Genomic DNA, 20,194 nt, shown 5'->3' with positions numbered 1-20,194 from the left:
GCGTATCCTGGGTCTGCCAATAGACCTCATTTACATGCTCAAAATACCTCACCTGTCCAAACCACCTAAGTGGTAACAAGACCCCAAGATGCTCGAACACCTACACTTGGGGCAGCAACTAACTGCCCCAGTGAAAGCTGGAGGTCAACAGAACCACATCATCTGAGAAAAGCAGAGACCAGATCCTGAGACCACCTAACCTGCTGCAGCTCAACCTCCATACTTAGCTGTACTTAGAAATATGATGAACAAAGTCAGTGACAAAGGGCAGCCCAGACAGGGACCAGCAGCCACTGGGAACAAGTCTGACTTATTGATGGCAATGCACGCTAAACACTCTGCTATGTTTGGATGGAAACAACTAAAGCTAAATACACACTGCAGGCACTTAGAGCACAGCATTTGCCTTGTGCTATGGCATGTGACAGGGAGAGCAAAGGTTTTGCGAGTGGATTTTCCAGCCAAGCACTGGACAGTCACATCAGCAGGTGGAGCATTGTGATAGTGGAGCAGTATCAGCTGTTCTTTTCATGTGTTGCATAAGCAGAGCATGCCCCAGCTGTCTCAGGTATATCCACCTCCAACACTTGATGAATTCAAATTATCAGAAGTTGCCCATTCAGATGATGAATGCAGCAAAGGAGACTTTCTTCTGTCCCGCGCCCCTGGTATGACATATGTGATGCTTTAACTTAGGACCTATGGCAAGTATTAACTGACTAAATAATTCCATTAATAGAAATACATAGGTGGAATTGAACAAACGGACTGAGAAAGTCATACAAAATTGAATATATTAAAATAATATAATCTACTGGTAAAAATTCAGAAAAAACAAAGCAACAAGCAAACATGGGTATAGTTTATCATCAAATGGTCATGTTATACATGATATTCTTCATTTCTTCTCCTGGTCCATGTTTTTTTAATTCTTGTTTTCATGCTTTCCTTTGCTTTTTGTACCATCGGTGCCCTTTTATCATTTGTTTCTTGTATACCCTCCCTCTACAGTGTATTTAATCTCACTTTTCCCTTTCCTCTGCAAGTTCATCTTTGCACAGCTGCAACAGTCTCGGCCTTGTGTTTCTTTGTGTTGTTAATAAAGGGTTTGCTTGTCTTTTTGATTCGTCTATCCCCTGTTCAGTTCTGGCCCGACTCGTTGGACCAATCACCTGGATAAAGACTCTTGCCAAATAAAGATTGTAACCCTGATCTGGTCCCTGAGCTGTAGGTTTAAATTCACTTGGTGTTGACACACTTACAGTCATTTGAGAAAATTTGGACACCCCATAAAATAATCGGCTCTGTATTAATAAATGTTCAAATATCAATATCTAGTCATGTTTTCATGTATTACTGGAAAAGAAAGTGACTTAATTTCAATTAAACAAAAAAAAAATACACATCAAAAAAAAGATATGAACAAAAATGTGTATTTTAATGGAGGAAAAAGTTAGGACACCCTACCCCTTAATAACTAGTGTTGCCCCCTTTGGCTGATATAACTTCAGTTAGACACCTTTTGTAACCTTTTACCAGATGTTTGAGGGTTTTCTTGCATGTACAGTCTGTCAAGTCACCCCACAGCATCTCAGTGGGATTAAGATCAGGGCTTTCACTTGGCTATTCCAGGACTCTCTACTTAGTTTTTAGCCAGTTCTTGGTGGATTTGCTGGTATGCTTTGGCTCATTGTTTCAGATTCATGATGGATTCTATGATGGTGAGCTGGCCAGGTGCTGCTGCAGCAAAGTATCCCCAAACTAGGATACTGACACGGCCATGCTTCACAGTTTGTATGAGGTTCTTTTCTTGGAAGGCTGTATTTGGTTTACGCCAAACATGTCTACTGTTTTGGTGTCCAAATAATTCCGTTTTAGATTCATCTGTCCAAAGAACATTATTCCAGAAGTCATGGTCTTGGTCTACGTTCGCTCTGGCAAACTTCAGTCTGGCCTTAATGTTTCTCTCAGAGAGCAAATATTTTCTCCTTGCACACCTCCCATAAAAGTCAAACTTGTGTAGTCTCTGATAGTAGAGTCATGCACTTTAACATCGACAGTAGCCAGAGCCAGCTGTAGTTCCTGTGATGACATTTTAGGATTTTTGATGACTTCTTTGAGCAATTTATGGTCTGCTCTGGGGGTGAATATGCTTGGACGGCCAGACCTGGGCGTGGTGGCAGTTGTTTTGAATGTCCACCAGTTGTAAACAATTTTCGAGATGGTGGAATGGCTGATGTCAAATTCCTTTGAGATCTTTTTGAATCTCTTACCAGACTCATAAGCAGCCACAATCTTCTTTCTGAGGGCATCAGACAGCTCTTTAGATCTCACCATGGCGCTCACTTCAACACTTCAACAGTCAGGAGCACACCAAACTAAATCTGAGGTTTAAAATAGGGCAAGTCTCCTTTAAAATGCTGGGTAACAATGTACTAATCATGTGCACCTGACATGATACAACTGTGTGTGATTTTAACCGTTTTAAGTGGGATGACATGTAGGGTGTCCTAATTTATTCCTCACCCGAATTTGCATTCTTTTTAAATTACGTTTCACATAAAGTTTTAAAAAAGGTTTTTCTTATTTTTCAGTTGTTTAATTATATTATTTGGATCCCTCCCATTGAAATTTATATTAAATATCCATATGTCCAAATATATTTTAGAATATACAGGCTTTCATAGGGTGTCCTAATTTTCTCACATCGCTGTTGCTGACTTTTAAAGGTCTCCACAAAGAAGGTGGTTAATCGTTTTACTGTCCAAAGAACTTTCAATATTTATTTATATAGTACAAAACCTCATGTGTCATGCCTCCTGCATACTCTGTTTGTAGAGCATGCACTGAATACCTGTAATTATATCTATCATTTCATAAATCTCGGAATAACCCTATTTATAGGCCTAGCTTTGAAATGCTGGCCTTTGTAAGTGAATGAATGACAAGGCTCCAGCAGACATCATTCAGCCCTTTTGTGGGCATTTACTGAAGCTCCTACAAAGAGTATCAAAGGAAAACTCCAACAATCCTTGTAAATAACCTTGGTTACTTCTGCTGACTTACTTGATTCTTTAAGTAGGTTTACTGAACATGTACAGCACACTTTTTTAAAATTATTTTTTTTACAGATTGTATAGTTCGCTCGTATAGGTTAGAATCCACCAGGAATCTCTCCAGGTACTCTGGCTACTTCCCAAAGCAATGCAGTTAGAGCTGTTAGCCCTGCAACAGACTGGCGACCTGTTTAGGGTGTGCCCCACCACTCGCCCCTGGCAGCTCGAATTGGCCCAACTCTTGAGTTGCGTTGGGTTTTATGGCACTCCCTTTAATTTAAGAATAAGGACATAGGTGGAAAGGCCATATTACAATGTGATATACTGGCCTGATCTTCTATTTCTGTTCCATGATATGTATAGTGGGAACTACTGGCCAGTCAATCCTATGTTGCACATTAGCACGGATCTGTCATAACAACATAAAATGAAGGGCAGTCTAATGATCTTGATTGCCTATTGAGAAAACCTGATGTAATGTGTGAAAACACTATGATGTATACACAATGAGTCACCTCATCAGCACAGAAACCTGGCATACGATTACATTCGCATCAGACCTGCCCTTAATGCCAATAAAATTATTCCATTCAGGTGGAGGTAAGTGCACGAGCCATTTATCACCCAGCAAGCACAATTACAGACAAAGCCATGGATAAATTGTAGTGTTAAACATTATCATATTGAAGGAAAAAAACAGCAGAAGGTGCAAATAACCATATGAAAGAGATGATCCTCTATTTAGCATAGCAGTAAAAATAAGAAAATATACTTAAACTGAAGATAATGCTTGCTGACAATGTTTCAAAGTTAACCATGTTGATATATAAATGATTGCTGGGAACAAAAAACACATTCAGTTGTTGACTTTCCAAAATAAAAGCCTGCAAAAATCAAGGCAACACCAAACACACATAAATAAAGCAAGCAGAAAATGGATGCATCCATCTGGAAAGATTTCAACTGATTCATTATTGGAGTAGCCAGTGTCATAATCCCAGAACCTTATTAGTGATATAATAACATCCCCATTTCTTTCCAACATAGTGATCACAAGAAGTATCGGGAATTAAAGGTCCTGACAGTAATTCGGTAATAAAAGGGGAGTCATTAATTGTTTGGCTGCTAGGAAAACGTTTGCATGCATCAAAGTGAGAGTGAATTTAGGAAAGAAGTGTTTATGACTAGACAGCTGGTTGAGGTTAGTTATGAATGCGAGCAGGGTTAGGGGGTTAGGGGTTAGGGTTTTGGGTCCCATGAGAGCAAAAGCACTAGCCTGAAGCTCGACATTTTCTAGTCTGACAAAATTATGCTTTTGAGAGATGACCTATCTTTTTAGCTTCATGTGAACTTTTAAATGGCTAACCAGTCTGTTCAAATATGTCGGGTAGACAAACTCCTGTAGATTTTTTAGGCCCATCTTTTTTTTTTTCATGATTACATGACGTTACTCCATAAACCGGTGACGTAAATACTTTTTAACTTAAGCAAATAACTTCATTTCGATAACTTTGTCATCAATATTGGTCAAATTTATCCTCAGTCATGGTTTTCCATCAGTTTAATTCTAGTCTACAGCTCACCCAGTTTGCTCGAGGATCTTTATTGGATATGTGTAGATACAGATAAAAAAAAAAAAACCTTAATAACCTAAGAAGGTAGGTCAACAAACACTTTTTGACTCCTGTTCTAAATTCTTGGCTAATAGTAGACCAGAACTGAACAAATGCAGGCGACAGAAGAATATTAGAGAATTTCCTTAGATACTTGTGTGGAAAAAAGGGATGAGTAAGAGAGATCAAGCACACTACAACTTAAGAAAACACCAGCAAACAGAAAAATGCTGCAAAAGCACACAGAATACACTGGAAACTGAATAAAACACAGTAGAAGTAGAAGAAATGTCACAAAAGCCTCTTAAGTTGCACCCTGACGGGGCCGCCCCCTCCCTGAGCCTGGTTCTGCTTTAGGTTTCTTCCTGTTAAAAGGGAGTTTTTCTATGAGCAAGTGCTTGCTCAGAGGGGTCATATGATAGTTGGGGTTTTGTCTGTTTTCTTTCTTTACCTTCTTTACCTTGCAATGTAAAGGAAACTCTTGTTGTGATTTGGTTTTATATAAATAAAATTGAATTGAATTGAATTTCACCAGGGTCACCATATATCTGATTTATGTGTGTGGATATTGGAAAACAAAACAAAAACAAAAACCTTTCACATGATGATTTTTGATGCAAGAAATCCCCATTATTTTTGGAACAGGTCCATTTTAGCTTAGACAGTACAACACAGCCTATTGTGCATGCAAGCATAAACATTTAAAGAGGTCACCACATATGAAGGCAGATGCAGTGAAATTAAATTTGTTGCGCATCATGCTACGACAAACCATTGGTGTTGGCTCAACAGTGGACCTACTGATATGAATAAAAATTAATAAGTCTCAATGCCACAGCACTCTCTTGAGCTAATAGTCCTCTGCTGACAGAGAAAAAAAGACAGAGATTGAGAGAGTGTGAGTTAATAAACTGAGGTAAACGTGTGTTTGCATGTGTATGGGCGTGCTGGCTTTTGTGATGGAAAAAAATGCAAGTGTGAAATGAGGAGGGGAAGAGTGTTAATTGAGTATGATTACACCTTCAACATATTTCTTGCCGTGAAAAAAACAGAATCATCCTCCCCACTGTCCACACAGGCAGAACATCCTCAGGGGTTTCTCATACCTCTAGATTTTTCCTGCAATAGCCTGATTCACAAACTGCTGGGAAAATTCATCGCTCCCATCCTACTCCATCTTAGAGCTTCAAATGTGTTTGCGGTTAAAATGAGAGGGAAGAGAAGGAAGAGGAGGAGGAGGAACTGTCAAAAACGTAGGCTCTCATTTGAACACAACAATGCATTTTTTATTGTCCCCTCACCATAACCTAGAAAAAAAATGCTGCAAATTATTGAATTGTACTTGGGGTCAGATGCTGCTTTTAGCATTATTGTGTTTTTGGAAGGAGTAAATAATTAACATCTTTCAAGAAACTGTACTTATTAAAAGGTCTTTCTCTTCATTGATTTCTTTTTTTTTTTTCCTTCTTTTTTTTTTTTGCATCTGTTCAATCAAGTTTTACGAGGGCAGTCAGATTGCTTGTGCGCCTATTCACGTCTTGAATGTGAGGTGGAAGGAATCACTGATGCAGTGACTGCATGTCTGTGTCAGCCTCCTGTGTGTGCATGCAGAGTTATGGCAATCAACGCTGGATAATCCTAGGTGTGATGACTTGAAGATTTTATGAATATTAAACACCATACACCAGCAATTAAAAGAGGTTAAGTGGTGACCCAATCCGCAGGTAGGTTATACTGTAGTGAAAATGAAGCCAGTTGTAGATGCCCACTGCAGTTGGACTATATTAGTCTACGCAGAGGTCTAGGCTATGCATCCTCCCTCCCTCTCTATCTCTCCCCCTCTCTCTCTCTCTCTCTCTCACTTATCCACTCCCGCCGTGGTGCTGAGCCTGCGACGTTGGATGGAAAAAAAAGCTCCCTTTTTGCTCCCTCGACGCACGATTTGGAGGAAAAATGAGTGAAGGTACTGTACAAAAATTGCCCCTTTTCATCTTTTATATTTTTTAATTATTTATTTATTTTAACCCATCCTGGTATGATAAAATATATGCACGCGACGGCAACGGGAGGACGCACCTGCACCATAGACTCCCAACGCTTTGCTAGGTTGAGTCCTCTTGGTGCAACAGAAGCCCCATATGGCAGATTTCATGAGGTCATGGAAGCACGCTTTTCCCTGTTTGTGGTTTGAATTATCCGCGATGAGGAGCAAAGTTAGGTTTTAGAAATATGTACGTGCAATCAGGAGAATTTTATTGCTGGTTATTAGCGCGCATTTTCTTCGGGTTTTTTTTTTCTTTTCTTTTTGGTACAGTTGTCGTTCATAAGGTGGTATTCCTGCGCGACTGGCTTTAGAAGTGATTAAAATCTGTGGCGGTAGATTTAGTGTCACATGAAGCTTGGCTGGTATTTATGCTGGATTCTGCGGAGATAGGATGGCCGGGCAGAGTACGCGCCATGGACAGATGTGCGCGAGGGGATTTAGTGTCGAGGGAGGGAATCGCTCAGGGCATAAAACTGACTGTGCGTGCGCGCGCGCGTGTGCTCTAGCTTGTGGGTTTTTCTTTTTTCTTTTTTTTTGGAGGGTGAATGGATGGACCAGCTACTCTGTTGCGCTACAGACACCTCTCTGTTCTTCTACCTGCAGTCAGGGCTTTGGCTTAAGCTGCCTTTAGTTTCACTGTGCTCGCGCGTGTGTGAGTTAGCGATTGAGGGAGAGACAGAGAGAGAGAGAGAGAGAGAGATAGTCTGCCGGCAGCAGCAACAGTGTCCAACTACTGACCGATGGACCGCACAGATTCTTTTGCCCACACATTTTTAGGCTGCTAGGCACGAGATAACAGTTAGCAAATGTGAACAACACTTTCCTTTTTTGTTGTAATCACTAACTTGATTATATTAATTGTAGGGCTGCAACTAACGATTTTTTTGGGTAGTCGACTAACAAACAATTTTTCGCTCATTAGTCGATTAGTCAGGGATTATTTCAATAACTCTAATTATCTCCGTGTCCTGTGGAGAAACGTCCTGTTCTAGGCTCCAGTACCTCACCTGCTCAAGTCTGCCCACCTGCGAATATCACCCTTTTGTCTTATCCCACAGCAAATTAAAATAATGACCCAGGAAACATATGAATTAGGTATTAGGCAATACAAATTATAGCGCTAGTAGTATTTAAACAAATAATAATGTGCAAATAGGAACTGGAAAAAGACTTCTGTCCCTACGTTCAAAACAAGCTTCCAATTAAATCAAATTTTTTTTAGTTTCCAATCCAAATTAACAAAGTTTCCGAAGTTTCCAGATGATTCAGTTCATGAATTCACGATTGCAGTGGACGTGCTCTGGAGTGACGCTTGCTGATAACCATGCTAAAGATGCTCCCTGTTGTGACTTCAGCCATCTGAGAGGTGCTCAAGCCTTTTTACAGGAGAAACACATCTATACAATAAAATCCTGCATCGATGAAATTTTATAGTCGATGTCATCGATTATGTCGACATATCGTTGCAGCCCTAATTAATTGACAGTGTCTGGAGACACTGATGCAGTAGTGGGTGTCCAAGCTGTGGTGCGTGTGTGCATGCGTGCGTGCGTGTGTGTGTGTGTGTACGCGTGCATGTGTGTCTTTGAAAAGGATCTGCATACATGATGTAAATACACAGTATAACAAAGGAAGGACTTGTGTTCACTTAGAAAATGAAAGAGGGAATGCATATAATCAACAAATAAGGATGCTTCCTGAAATGGTGCCATTGGTTTCTCCTTATAGTGACAGGCTTGGACAGGTGACAAATTAAAAGAAAAAACATAAACGGTTGACCCGGCAGTGAGGAGACCCCCGTTGGCTCTGTTATGCCTGTGGGGTTATTTTGCTGATGGTTTTGGTCCACTCGTCCACTTAGATGAATGCGTCGCTGCAAATTTGTGGAGGCTTGCTCTGACATCCTGTTTTTCTACATCCTGACTAGAATGGTCTCCATCCATAGGGCACAGTGGTTCGCTGAATGGTATGATGACTATGAAAATACTATGACTCATTAACTGCAGCTTTTGCTACACCTAAATCATAATTACTTGCACATAATTAACAAATAGCCTAACGATGACGCTCGACACCATCACCAAAACACAAAACTGGGGAATACATTATTATATTTTATTATATATGTATTACATATGAGAGGTGGGAATCATCAGATATCCCAAGATACGATTATTATCACGATACTTCACTCATGATTTTTTATTTTACATTTTGTGACAATTGCAATAACATATATTGTGAATTATCACCTTTTTCAACTGCAAATTATCCTTAAAGTTTAACTCTGACATTATCTGTTTTATCCAAAGTTATCTCACTTCATCAATTATTGCCGTAATACCGAAGTCAGTAGTCATCAGTATGCCATTATATAGGGTGAAGTTCACAAATATATGCAATATATTTCTGATAATATAGCAGTTAACTGATGAATCAGTGAACATTGCGTGTTTCTGTCTACATGGACAGAAAATCACATTTAACTATTACATCTGTACTCAGCAACCTTGCCCTGTTCCATATGAATATATCCAGAATACAACCAGCTAGCAGTCAGCTAAGTCAAGTCCCCACGAGCTATGCTTATTCATAAAGACTCAGACTGATATCAACATGTTGGCAATCTGTCTGCATTTATAAATTAGATAGAACTTGCAAACCTTCTGCAGCCTCTCTATTGGTGACTGTCCAAGTCAGACTGCGACTGTTTGCAGAAAGGTTGCTTCCTATCAAGTGAGATAAGGCCTCTTGTTTCTACTATTCCCAGAGAATTTTAACATTTTAACAAAACACACATATTTAGTGTCTCTTTATCAATACAATATTGTCTCACAAAATATCGCAATACAATACTGAATCTTTTTTTTCTCCCAACCCTATTATTTATCAGAATCAGGGTCCAGAATCCTGCTATAATTTTGTTATTGTGATTATTTTCCTTTCATTTGTCACATGTCAGTTTCCTAAGCAGGCGGGTTCCTTCGTATGCCATATAGTAAATTAGCTTTCACTAAAGTGAAAGCCTTTACTGGCCTTTTTTACCCTGGCTCCGTCAATCACTGTCGTCACCTACTTGCATAAATAAAAAATACATAAGAGCTACATGTCAAACTATAGAGAGCCCCATATCTTCCCTTAATAGTATCAGTTTGCCTTCCACACATTTCTTAATTTTCTCTCCACCTGCTGCATTCATTTGTCCCACGATTCCTTTTGTTGCCCCTGGAGGAATGATGAGCAGTCTCCAATCAATTGCAATCACAAATCAGTGGTGCACCAAGGAAGAAGGGGGAGAGAAAATCAGTAGGGGAGGTGTGCCTGGGAGACCTAAATAATGACCACCTACCAACCAAAAGCCTTTGGCTTGCTGCAATATAATCTTCACTTCATCAGGGTGCTAGAACTGTGTTACTCGTAAAAAATCTGTGGTGCTGACTGTTAGGTTAGATCTCAAGAGCTGACAAATATAATACTAGCAAAAACTTTGATTTTAGTTTTATTTTAGTTTTTAATGAATGAAAACACTATAAATTGACACTGTAGAGTTCACTGTGCATAAAACGAAGGAAAGAAAGATAGGTGAGTGGAGGACTGGACTGGTGCCAGATGGGTGGGAGCTTCAGTAGTTATTGAAAAGTTAATGACTTGAGCCATTAGTGCTATTTTATGGTCTTAACCTCAGAGCACTTAGAGACCAAGATAGTTAGAGCTCAGCTAGCCTAATTTAGGCATCTTGTCCTAGGATCCAGGTCAAACGATGGTGGTTTGGTGAAGGAGATGAATGAGTGAGATTTTATATATTTTTTTGCAAATTGTTTTCGTAAAGTCTAGATGTAAAACATAATATTTGCTATCAGAGAGAAAGGACATTCTTTTTTCTCTTTCTATTCCATATGGCCAGTATAATAGCACAAACTAATGTGGAGATTAAATGCATGAAAAATGTTGTACATATGTGACGACATGTATAGTGTGCACTTCTGATTACTGATGGGATATAAACCCAGATGGCTGGGAGCGTGACTGACTGCTTAGCTGCCTTGCTACTAAATCAGTACTGCTACATCTCACAGCCGACTTTGTTGAGATGTTGCCATTTTGCAACTCTCGACTCCAAGCTGTAGATACAAATTCAGACTTATTGATAACAGTATACAAGAAATGTAGGATTTAAAACACAGGACTGAAAGTTGTTCCCAATTTGTACTGCATGGCGGATCAGCACCTGATGATACCTTTCTGTGGTTCATACTTCCATTGACTTTCACGAGGATCCCCAACAGTGCTGGCTGAAATGCACCAAACCATGACTCCACCATGTCTTTCAGATGGCTGTAGATATTCACTTTGGTACCGTTCTCCTGCCCTCTTCTATACATACTGCTGATGATTTGAGTTAGGAAATAAATTAATTTGGATCCATCCATCCATTTCAGTCAGGTTCTTGTGTAGTTTAGCGTATCTCAGCCTTTTTTCCCTGCTTCCTTTCCTTAATAATGACTTGTTGACAGCCACTATTCCCCTGAGTTTTTGATGACACTTCAGTGAACAGTGCATGAATCAACTGAAGGGCCAGATGCACCATCTTTGGTCGTGTGTGAGGTCTTTGCAGGATTTGTTTTTATTTCTTAAAGAGATGGCTTGTCAGATACTGTTCATCTGCTGTAGATACATTTTTAGGCTTGTGTCTTTTTCTTTTCTCTTTCATTTGTCCAGTTTCTTCAGTTTTTTTCCCAAGGGCACACTGCACACCATTCTGAAAAATGCAAGGTTTTTGGATAATACCTCTTTGGGGATCCCCTTGGTTGGTGAAGTAATATTATTTTATCCCTGTCAAACCTTGGTATCATTGGTATTTTTATGGATTCAGCTAGTTAGTAATAAGTGCCCCAAAGATACAATTTAAAATGCATTTAAATGTTTTCTGGTATGTGTAGACACAGCAGTAATTAATCTTTTGAGTTAGGTACCTTTTCTATTCATAGGTCAGTGTTAAGAAACTTGCAGGGGACCAAACTTTGAAAGACCTTCAGAAAGCCTGGGTACCTCAAGACCATCTAAAAATTACAACAAAAGTCTGGCCTCTTGGAAGCAAAAAAGAAATAAAAAGGTGAGATGGATCAAGACTTTTGCACAGTACTGTATATTTACAACGAGGTCTTCAACTAGCTTTTTAACTGATAAACTATTATAATAATATAAAAATGATTTTTTTCCTTTCCTATTCATACTTTCTCTATCTGAAGATAGAGGCTATGAAAAATCTGCCACACTGTAAATTGTAGACCTCTGTAAACTTTTACAGTAAATAAAGATGTAAATGTCAGTATCGTGCCGTCCTAAATGCAGGGTTGATTTACTAAGTTGCAGTCCATTATGGGCCAGTTCATTTTGAGCACTGTGCTCATAATGGACTTACCTAAAGTTTATATTCCTGGAAATCAGGTTTCTCAGCTCACTGGCCCACAATTGTCACTCCCCACCAGATTTACCTCTCGTAGCTTCTTTTTTTCCCAGCCACGCCCCTTCAAATCAATGTCTGGATCCACCAGAAAAAATTATGCAAAGATCCTGAGAGGGATAACCCCAGGGAAACATCCACACTTGCTTACTCCTCCACATCAAAATTCTTGGCCACAGCACACTGTGCTCCCTTTTCAGCCTACCAGCTGTTGCGGTGCTGTGTGCAATCAATACAACAGTCATGTTTCACAACAACTGTCACTCCTTCACTGCCAAGAACCTGTGGGAGGTCCCCTTGGGCAAGAAACTGAGACACATAGTAGACAGTGAATCTGTGACGGGGTTTCAGAAATGCAACATCCAGTGACAGATTTGAGCGATTTAGAGTCAGTTTCATTAGCTGTACTTCAACTAGGCGGGAATGTGTTGATAGGGGGGAAATCTGTGTTTCCCTGTGTCGGAGGATGAGACGTGAAAGGAATACAGAGGGTTTACACAGAACGGTGCCAGGGAGTGGGAGAAATGATAGAAAGCAATGCATGTAACAGGTAGAGATGGGAAATAAGAATGTTACAGTATGAGGAGTGAGGGCAAGAAGAAAAGGAAAAAATAGGGAGGAATGAGAAGCTGGTGAACCAGCTCTTCAACACCACCTAACCCGCTGAATGACAGGAACTCTCACAGGAGGGTTCAAGCACATCTCATACCTGTCAAGCTAACCATAAATTCAGGAAAGAGTTGATGGAAAATCTGCAGAAATCCTTGTCACCAAGTATTTTCAACCCAGTGCTGAGTGTAAAGTCTGCTGCCGAGTGGCACAGACCCGTTACGCGCTACCTGAACTCAGCTACAGTGTGACTTTAAAAACAATGCTGAAGTCATTTTAGCTGAATCAGCTAGAGGCATAGGCGTTCTTTTCTCATTACTTTCATAGCCACATGCAGATCCGCTGAAAGCCAGTGGGCTTTAAACAGTGTGGGAATTGACAAGCACTTTTAAGTAAGGACTCAGCTCCACATCTGCTCAGTAAACTCACATGAGCCTTTATTTCAGGGCCAGTCTGATTTCGGCTCTCGCATTAATAGATTTGCAACTCTGAGCTTTATGACTGTAATTGGAGTGACAAAGTGGTGCAATATGACCTGACACTGAAAAAATGATTCTGACGGAGAATGGCTGTCGCACACAAAGAGGAGGGTGCACTGATGCGTGTCTGTCTGATGGAGGGTGTTGGTGACAAACTCAAGCAACACGTGCGCGAGTGTTTTGATGTGTGTATGGACGGTCACGCCTCGCTTCAGAATTGAACATCTCAAATTGGCTACACTGTGAGAAAAATTTTCAGCATTGCAATGGTAATGCATTTAAAGGGGCAAAGTTCAAGCAATCAGCAGAGCTGCACTGCTGCACACGCACACACGATAAACCTTCTTCTTGACATCGTGCACCAAATGCGTGCTTCGAAGCTATTCAAGCTGCAAATTTTCCCGTCTCTCCCTGCACTCTGCCAGTGCACATTTCCCCTGCTCAGCTTCAACTACCACGTCACCCACCTGCAGACCTGCAGACTGACTGGAGGTATTTTTACCCATCATTCCCCAATACCTCTACGCAAGTGTTTTCTGCCAGGAGTGATGAGGTCAGAACTCTATTCTCTGCCTTACGTAAGTACTCCAAATGTGAGTTGTCTGACTGAAATGGTCAGAGAGAGGGAAAAAAAAACATATCATCATATGTGAGTCAAGGTTCCAGATCTGTGTATTTACTGTAAGGTGGTGATCTGGACCAATAAGTCCACAGTGTTTCAAAAGTGAATGGAAATTAGTTCAACTAGTTTAAACTTTATGAAGTGTTTGGAGGCTTTCTAAATTTAATAATCTCCAGAGGATGAAGGCGTTTTGACATGACTCATCCAATATGCAGCTGTTACTGATGTGAATCATAAGAGCAATATTTTTAGAGTCTTAGAAAATGGACCTACTCATATGTTAAGCGCACACAATATGAAACTGTTTACCTTGTAAGTGTCAATCAAAATCAGTGTCAGAGAAAAAAAAGTATATTGGAGCTATTTTAAATGCTGTGATTGGTGATTCTTTTTAAATTTTCCACCATATCTGCACAGACCTCAACAGAAAGTTGATGAAACTTTTGCATGTCTGGATGGACGCTTATTATGATCCATGAATGTTATGCATGTGCTCTTTTTTTCATGGCATGAAGATGTACTGTATCTGCTTAGTGTTCAGTGTTTGTGTGTACTGTATGTGTGTTAAGTAAGGACGCCATCTGCCATCATCTTTGGTTTGTGCCAACCCTCCCCCCACCCCTTTTAACTCACACCCATGCTCATATATACAAAATCCCTCGGCGTTTGAGTTTCATGAAGGAGCGGGAAAAAAACTCGCTTGCCTGCTGTGGAAGTGTGTGTGTGTGTGTGAGAAGGGGAGGCAGAAAGTAGAGTGGGAGGGATGTGTAGAGCAGTGCAATTGTTCAAGGGTGATGAATAAAAGCACAGAGATTAATCGCAAGAGAAACTTGTGGTATTTCTGCTTGATATTTAACCTCTGGTATGCTGCTTTCACTTTAAATGGATGCTTAGCATATTTTCTTGTAGATTATACACACAAATAATGAAATACAGTTACATGCACATACTTGCACACACATAGCAAGTGGATTTTGGAATAATGCCTTGTTTTTCTGAACTGCCCTAGATTCATTTGGCATCTGTGCTGCACACTCATCTCTCTCTCTCTCTCTCTCTCTCTCTCTGTTGTTATCACTCTGCTTTTCCTCTTACCCACAGACAGTGACACTTTCCATCGCCCCTTTTCTTGTAGCCTGCCTCTCTTGGATATCTTCCTCTTTCCCTGTCTTCATCCATCTTTCCCCCGTCTTCCCTCCTCTGTTAGTACTGACTGCTAAGATCTGGGTATAAATATTTTAGCTCTGTCACCCATTCTGCAACTGCAGTTTCACAGAGAGACTGTATCTCTAGTCAGCCTGCTTGTGTGTGTGTGTGCCTGTGTGCATGCCTAGGCACTGTTGATTTGGATGAGTATTTGGTGGCATGTTCTACTGAAGCATCTGTTTGCATTCTAATTAGTGTGATTTTTGCCTACAGAAGCTGACTGTTGCAATGTCTTGGCCACAGAGTTGGTCTAAAACCCAGTTTGTGAAATGTGTTATTTGTTTTCCTCTTACATACGCAAAAGTTAAGAGCATTCTGGTACTGAAAACAAAACGGCATCCAGAGAGCACTGAACACCAGAATACAGTGGCAATTGTTTCATCTGTTGAGCATTTTTGTTATTAAGCAATTTTCTAAAGAAAAGAGGCATTTATTGGGCTTTATGATTCACTGAAGCTGCATTTTGTTGTGGGAAAAAGGTGAAGACAGACGCTGGAGGCCTCATGGCTGATTTAATGGAAAAAGCCAAGCACTGACAAATCAGTAAATTTGCAATGCTTTTATAAAGTTTTAAAACACGTTTGGGTCTTCTATATTTTGTCATGATTTAGACTTGAATTCTTTTTGCCCTTCAGTCTAAAGACATTAAAAAAGCAAAAAGCATTTTTTTTTAAATACAGATATGCTATAAATGTGTATGCTTTGCTGCTTCTACAAACTAATTGGAGTACACCTGTTCCTAACTGAATTCACTGAACCTTATCTGCATAAGATCTCAGTTTCATGGGCCTTGCGATCAGTAGGAGACCTTGCTGGGGAAACATCTTTTTTTGCATTAAAGATGCTGTTCTATTTGCAAACATTAGTAAGGTACTTCCCGAGCAGTAGTGAAAATGTGGTTGGTGCAATGGAGACTTTCACTTTCAAAGTGAAAGCTGCATTTTTGAAACTTATTTGGTTGCAGGGTCAGGCATTCAAAGTAAAGGATGAAGATGAATTATCTCTGTTTCTGGTTTGCATTACTCTTACAACCCCTCACCTAAAAGTCTAGGGGGGACAACCCAATCCAGAAATCTGGAACAAGATTATGGAACGAGAATAATATTAAAAAAATTATTATACATAATATATATAATATATAAACTGTATAGCAAACTGTAGCAAAATGTGTAACAAAATATATATAAAATGTAGCAAGTAGACGTCAGGGTCTCTAGGGCCAAGACAAGAATCATAAATCCCCACTCAGAAAAGAAAAGAAATACTTAGCTATATCTAAAACAAAATTTCAGTGCCTAAGCTTCCTGGATGGTCATGAAAAAAGAGGAAACCTATATAAACACAGTGGCAGAGAACCCCTATCAAGCTTCCATGAACATACAGGCAAGTTTGATCAAACAAAACAGGACGCAGCCCACAGGTTTGTCACAGTTCACCTTCCAAGATCATTTTGAGTTTTGACTGAACGGCATTAATCCTGCAACTACACATCACAGAGTGCAGTGGCCAGATGGCATGGAGGTTTCGCTAGATAGACAGTTTCATCATTGAGAGAAATGCTCTTTAGATGTGGCAATAAGGTTTGGGAGACCCAGAACATGAAGGGCCAAGCATAAGTCGATGCAACAGTTGCTCTTTTTGACATTTCACTTCTGCTTGGTGAGCATTGATAAGTGTTTGTGGACAAGCAGTTGTCTTTCATCTAAACTCCATGCCAGCTATGAGGGAACACAGAAGTCTGATTTTGACCAGAAGACTCACACCAAGTTTTGGGTGCAGCCCGTACGCAACTGATTTTACTCAAGCAACCTCCAGCAACCACATGCCAACCAGGCAGGGAACACACATTTTCTTTAAGTGACTGACAGGAGGTTGTTGGTCGATTTTTAGGCCAGTGTGAATGAGGCCTAAGGTCTAAATGAAATGTGATAACCCTTTGGGAGCTTGCCACAAAGCGAACAAGACTGAATATGCACTGATCTAATAAAGTGAAAATTAAACTGTATGGTCACAGATCATGAGTTCTGGGCATTACTCCACTAACAGCGTCAAGAAAAGATTTTACAGAATCCTCAGGATCTCTAGGTGATAGGATACATTTAAACAAGACATGAATCTGAAGCATACCACTAAAAAAACACAGAAGTGACTTCATGCTCTACTGCATTCACCCATGCCTGAATGCAGCAGAGCATCTCTTGAAAGACCTGAAAATAGATGTTCCCTATTCAGCCCAGATGAGTTTGAAATGTCAAGATGTTTTGAAGAAACTGCTGAGAGCAACATTTGCTAAGCTTCTAGGGTAATTCCTGAGACATGAGGTTGTCATTGATGCCAGACGTTAACCAATTACTCAATGAAGGGCCTGAATATGAGGACAGCAATAGAGTTCAGATACTGTACTTTTAAAGGAAAAATCCTATATGATTTAAATTTGGCTGATATCCCCTTTTAAAGTAGCGTCCTTGTGTAATTATAAACTGTTCCCAGCAATTCTGCTGTGCTTTGGATTGCTGCTGTTCTTTCAGATTTCCATTTGTGACATGCACTGGATTTCCTCCACTATGTCAAAATGACAACCGTTCAAAATGAAATTTATTTTGGGGATGAGGAAGAAATTTAAATCAACCCGATCTGGCAAATAGGCAATGTTTTGAGGAACTACTATGTTGATGGATTTAAAAACAGTCTGTTAGCAGACACAATGTGGCACTTGCCTTAGTTCAGGATGTTTTTGACAAATGTTCTCTAGTTCAGATGGCACAAAAGTTGCAGTAAAGCTCAGCACTGGCAGTCTGTGGAAAATGTCAAAGAAAAAGATGAGAATGCATTTGGTCTTGCTCCTCACTTAATGCGCTTCCACTGGGCTTAGACAGAAGGGTGAATTCAGGTTTGATTATGCAGCTCCAAATCACAACAACAGTCACCTCAAAGCCCTTTCTACTGTAAGGTAAATAAGCTACAGTATTCTGGAGAAATACCCAATAATCAAAAGACCCCATATGAGCTAGCACTTTGCAGAGGTGGGAAGGAGAAACTGGCTTTTAACAGGAGTAAAACTCCAGCAGAAGCGAATCCTTTCCTGGTAGTTGTGGCTAATGATAATCATTTCCATGAAGGTAGAGTCTGAGATTTTTACATTTTTCAAAAAAATACATTTACATGAAAAACTTGGCTTTTACATTTTCATTGTGGACACTATTTGTGGATTAGTGAGAAAAACAACAAATTAAATTGATTTTCGGATGAGTCGGAAGCTGTGGAAAACTTCCAAAGTGACTGTATTTTATGAAAAAAATACTGAAACACGAAAAGCTCTGTTTGGACGGATCACCCTTTGATGATTCTGGGAAGGCCACTTCTAAATTGTTCCAGCGGATTAGAGATTAGATCATCCCCCACTAACCTGCAGCCTGCAAAAACCTGTAGGTACTTGTGGCTGCTTTTAGCTTTTAGCTTACAGATTTCCAGACATGAAAAAAACAACAACTCTGTATATCTTTGTGCCTTCATTCATAAAAAAGACTCATGTTCACATGCTTTCAGATTTACAGTTATGTTTTCTGGCTGAGAGTCTTCAGCTGTGGACTAATGCAGAAATAAGTAATCAATAGTCAAACACTACCTTTCCTTTAGTCAATAATAATATTGATTGCGGTACATCCTCAGTTAAAACAAGCCAGGGAAAGTTTGTTCTTCTTTTTCATTTTCCAGAGTCTAACACTGTTTTGTTTTGCTGGTCTGTAGTCACAGAAACCCACACAGACTCACTGCAGGCCCTGAATACAAGCAGACATAGGCTGTAAAATGTGCACAAAGCTAAGCCAAATGCACATCACATAAACACAATGCATATGCATCCTCTTTGCTCTCCTAGGGTTTCAAATCATTTCACAAATGCTCACACTTAATCCACCAGCCAGGCAACAAAGGCTTAGATGTGTGTGTGTGTGTGTGTGTTGTATATGTGACACTGTACTGTGCCATGGTTTATATGCATGGCACAGTCATGTCGTTTATACAGTCTCATACTTTTCTAAACAGCTTACATAATAAAAGTTATGAAGTAGTAGGCAAACTTTCATGATTTGGATATCAAAGATCTGAAGCATAAATAGATTTTTTTCTTAAAATCTAAATTTTTTGTTTTTATTCAGATGGAAATCCACTAGCTGCTTGAGCTGATGATGACAATGACTACCTATCTGTTCCTGCAGTTTGTTAGAGTTGCCTGAGAGAGTGAGTGAGTCAGTGTATATGTCTGAAAGCCTTGTCTTTTAGTATTATATTACATAATATATATCGCAACCACACTGAAAAAAATATGTTGTTGGATTTACTTAATTCAATGGTGGACATTTGTTGCACACAGATGTTTTGCTTTGGCAGCAACTTAAACAATTGAGTTAAATTAACACAATTTATTCATGTTCAATAAACCTGTGCAATTTGTGTTGATAAAATGTGACTTAAACATGTTTTATGAAGTAATTTGAGCTCTTGGAATATTTTAATCCTTCACAATTTTCTCACTTTATCCCAACACCATTCAATAACTTTTACCCAATACTACTTGGTCACTTAAATACTACATGTTATCTTCAAATTACATTTTGCTATTATATTCTAGTATCAAATACACAATTTTCAAATGGAGGCCTTATAACAGATTGTATTGTTCTCTTCCAAGATGGTTGCTGGCATCCACCAGTAACCTTTCAAAACAAAATGTCTAATTTCACTGCATTGATAGTAGGTAAAGAATTAAACTGACATTACTCCTCTACTGAATCTATATAAATCAACAGTTAAATAATGTCAGTTCTTCCGTGTTCTCTGGAATCAATCACAGCAAAGAAATTAGACTGTTTCTTTTGAAAAATGTTGGGAAAGAACAATACAAAACATTCTATTTAAGGCCTCTGACGTCAAGATTCAGTTAAACAACAATTATAACTAAACAATTTGAGGTAATGTTAGTTTCCATTAACATTAAATTGGCAAACACCTTCCTATTAACATTACCCATTTTACCCCAATAACTAAAGAAATTAGCACTTGCAGGTCAAAACCTTTATTCAAGAGACGCAAAAATAACATT

The 20,194-nt window shown here is 39.5% G+C and overlaps 1 protein-coding gene across 2 annotated transcripts in view; it reads left to right on the top strand.

The window, feature by feature from the left end:
- Positions 1 to 6,514: 6,514 nt before the first annotated feature.
- The window catches only part of elfn2b (extracellular leucine-rich repeat and fibronectin type III domain containing 2b), an 85,853-nt gene continuing 72,173 nt past the window's right edge, over positions 6,515 to 20,194 (top strand). For both annotated transcript variants that reach the window (XM_084926252.1, XM_084926253.1), the window contains exon 1: positions 6,515 to 6,632. The gene's annotated coding sequence lies outside the window, so the exon portion shown is untranslated. The remainder of the gene's footprint in view (positions 6,633 to 20,194) is intronic.

Source organism: Perissodus microlepis, chromosome 4 (assembly GCF_051167445.1).
Source record: "Perissodus microlepis isolate ML-2025 ecotype Zambia chromosome 4, ASM5116744v1, whole genome shotgun sequence".
NCBI classification, from domain to species: domain Eukaryota; kingdom Metazoa; phylum Chordata; class Actinopteri; order Cichliformes; family Cichlidae; genus Perissodus; species Perissodus microlepis.
This window is presented reverse-complemented; position numbering and strand designations above follow the sequence as displayed.